Here is a 3,810-nt window from a genome sequence, read left to right as displayed (position 1 = left end):
TGCTAGGGGAGGGAGGGGCATACCTCAACAAGGGTACCTGCATGATCAATGTTTGTATACTTAACTCTGAATTGTACCCCACATCTTTATAATAAATAAATTTTTAAAAAGAAAAAAAAAGTGTCAATGCATTGCGGCTAAACGCCTCAGAGCCCGCGGGGACGCTGCGGGGGAACCCAAGCTGAGGCGGCGGTGGCGGCGACGTGGGCTGTGGCGGACCCACAGTGTAGGGCGGTGCGGATGTCGGGCTGGGCGGACGAGCCTGCCAGGGCCAGGCACATCTATGTGGGAAATCTTCCGACAAACGTGAGACAGGACCTGGAGGATCTGTTCTACAAATACGGCTGCACCCGTGAGATCGAGCTCAAGAACAGGCACGGCCTCGTGCCCTTCGCCTTCGTGCACTTCAAGGACCCCCGAGATGCTGAGGATGCAATTTATGGAAGGAATGGTTATGATTATGGCCAGTGTCGGCTTCGTGTGGAGTTCCCCAGGACTTGTGGAAGTCGGGGTGGTGGCCCCGAGGTGGGAGGAATGGGCCTCCTACAAGAAGTCTGATTTCCGAGTTCTTGTTTCAGGACTGCCTCCATCAGGCAGCTGGCAGGACCTGAAGGATCACATGCAAGAAGCTGGGGATGTCTGTTATGCAGATGTGCAGAAGGATGGAATGGGGATGGTTGTGTATCCCAGAAAAGAAGACATGGAATATGCCCTGCAGATACTGGGTGACAACAAATTCCGCTCTCATGAGGGTGAAACTTCCTACATCCAAGTTTATCCTGAGAGAAGAACCAGCTATGGCTACTCATGGTCCCGGTCTGGGTCAAGGGGCCATGATTCTCCATACCAAGGCAGGGGCTCCCCACACTACGTCTCTCCTTTCAGGCACTTAAACAGGTGATGGGAATTTTTTTCTTTATTTTTTAGGTGAACTGAGCTGCTTTGTGCTCAGATTCTACATTCCAGATGATTTAGTGTCTTAGGAAATTAAAAAAAATTTTTAAGGAGAAAAAAACTACATAATTTCTACTGGGACCATATTAGCAGTGAAATATTTTAAACTGCAGGAATTGTGGTTTTGGTTCAGAAACAAGTTGTATATTTTACACCCCTGATTATGGGGGAAAAAATCAGTACTGTGTCTTTGTGGGTTGCTCTGCTATGGAGATGAGCAGCTACTGTGACTGAACTGGCCCATTCTGTTTAGAAATATATTTCAAATGTTTAGTTCAAAATAAAAGATAAAAAAAAGTGTCACCTAGAGCATACTTTTGATACTTATTCACAATGTTGCTTATAATCTGAAGGCTTCTGTTCACTGCAAACCTGCATGCCCTACATGACTAAATATGTCTATATTTATTTATTAAAATTTTCAAAGTCCTGAAAAAGAATCTAATGAGAAATGATGAAAGTTGCAGAAACTCATGGAGAAAAAGTGCATTTGGGGACTCAAGATGGTTTTAAATTTACCCTGATGTTTCCACAATCGATTTACATCTTTGTATTAGAGCTTGAGAACTGACATATCTAAGCAGCCCATGCCCAAAAGGCTGCGTGGGACATGGTGGTTTCAGAAACCCAGTGGGAAAGTCAATGCTATTACACAGGATTTGCAATAAAAACCAACTCTATTATTATTTTTTTTTTTTTTTGAGTTGGAGTCTCACTCTGTCCCCCAGCCTGGAGTGCAGTGGCCGCTCCTGGCCACCGCAGCCTCGACCTGCTGGGCTCCGGTGATCCTTCCGCCTCAGCCTCCCAGTAGCCGGAGTTACAGGCATGCACTACCATGCCCGGCTGATTTTTTGATTTATTGTAGAGATGAGGTCTCACTGTCCAGGCGAGTCTCGAACCCGCGGGCTCAGCAATCCACTCACCTCAGACTCCCAAAGGCGCGGGATTACAGGCTGAGCCATGGAGCCTGGCTTCCAACTCTATTCTTTTCTAGTGTGCAGTAATGCTGCTGGTTTAGGAATAAACCTATTCATGGCTTCAGAAGAACTGATGATTGCCTAGAAAGTGTTTTCCCCCTTGAGATAATATTTGCTATGCAACCCCATAAAGAGAGACTATTCATTGGCTAAGCTGGGCATATAGTCAGAAAAGAGGAAAATGGTTGTTCAAGAACAAAACCTGTTTTGATACTTTTAGAATTATCTTTAGACAACTTGAGATAATAGTTTTAGTCATATACATAAAACCATGAGAAGAAAAGCAATATGAAGCAACGAGGTATGTAAACTGAATATAGAAAAATAGCACCAAAATCAAATTTATTTCATAAAAGTGATATATAAATTTTTCACCTACATTTCTCTTACACTACTTCACAATGAAAATTCATCATATTAATCATTATCTTTCCTAAAAGGTCTAGAAATGCTTAAAGTAAATTCTTGGAAATAAATAATTCTGTGACCAGTTCTTTAAGAATTATTCAATTAAGAAAAGAAAGTTAAGCCAAAATTGAAAGTTTCTGTAAGGAATTAAATTCTTCCATAATTGATATTTAAAGAGCACAAGGAAAATATTTTAAAAGTATACTAAAACTATTATTATTATTATTTGAGTTGGAGTCTCACTCTGAAACCCAGAATGCAGTGGCATGCTCCCGCCTGCCACAGTCATGACCTGCTGGGCTCCAACGATCCTTCCACCTCAGCCTTCTAAGTAGCTAGAACTACAGGTGTGTGCTACCACACCTGGCTCATTTTTATTTATTGTAGAGATGAGGTCTCACCAAATTGCTCAGGCAATCCACTCGCCTCGGCCTCCCAAAGTGCTGGGATTACAGGCTGAGCCACCAAGCATGGCCTAAAATTATCTTTTAAGAATGTTTAATTTTATGGGTACTAAGTTAAAATGTAAATCTGTTGGTTTTCTTTAGCAATTATGCACATCTCAGCTCTATTTCCTCAACTCTACTTTATATCTCACACTTGTTTAAACAGGCCTTTTTAAACATTGTTTTAAAAGAATGTTAAAACATTGTTGTTTAAGCTGGTATTTTAAAATGATTTCCAAACTCACTACAATGAGAAAACATGAAATTATATTAAACTACTTTCCTTCATATAGTTCTCTTTGAAGACAGTGTTTGTTGCTGAAATATTTTCATGTTAAATGGCAAATTGGAAGGACTCCTTGGACCCATCTCTGCCATCTCTATTTGCATCCAAATACCTTTGTTCAGAGCTCTTACTTACATTATCCTTAGGAAGAATGTGTAAAATAAAACTATATTTCCAGGTTATTAGTTTTAAATAGCAGCTTCAGGTGTGAGGTCTGTTGCCTAAAATATTATGAATGATGAAGGAGGAAATGCTCAAAATGTCAAAATAGAAATACCTTCTTAGCATTTCTAAGGATTTCTATACTAACATGCACCTCCAAAAATATCTCCTAGTGCTTGACATAACCAAACTTGATTTTATGTCTGTATCCTGAAATAATGCTAATTCAGTAGCTAAGGTCAACAAAAATATCTGCACAATCCAGATGACACCTGTTCTTCATTACTGCTATGGGATAGTTCTACTGTGGATTAGCTATTTCACTAAATTATTTTGAAAATAAAAAGTAAAAGATAATAGTAATTATTACTTTGTATTTAGAACATTTGAAGTACAAAAATAAAAGGCTTTGGACATACTATATATACATACACAGCTTTCTGTTGTACATCCTTTCCAATTGTTTTCAAATTTATATTTCAGTCCAATATTCATTAACAGGGTCACTTACAAGAAAAGCTATAGAAATAAGAATGTGTCTTTGCACAGTTGCGTTCTATCCTTGCAGGTAATATTT

General features: G+C 39.8%; 1 pseudogene; it reads left to right on the top strand.

Annotated features, from left to right (window-relative positions):
• The first annotated feature begins 150 nt into the window (after window positions 1–150).
• On the top strand, window positions 151–901 carry LOC103256623 (annotated as a pseudogene).
• Window positions 902–3,810: the final 2,909 nt, after the last annotated feature.

Source organism: Carlito syrichta, unplaced genomic scaffold, assembly GCF_000164805.1.
Source record: "Carlito syrichta isolate Samal-C Ts95f unplaced genomic scaffold, Tarsius_syrichta-2.0.1 Scaffold290720, whole genome shotgun sequence".
In the NCBI taxonomy this organism is placed as follows: Eukaryota; Metazoa; Chordata; class Mammalia; order Primates; family Tarsiidae; genus Carlito; species Carlito syrichta.
The sequence above is the reverse complement of the archived record's forward strand: the minus strand, read 5'-3'. Positions and strand labels throughout refer to the sequence as shown.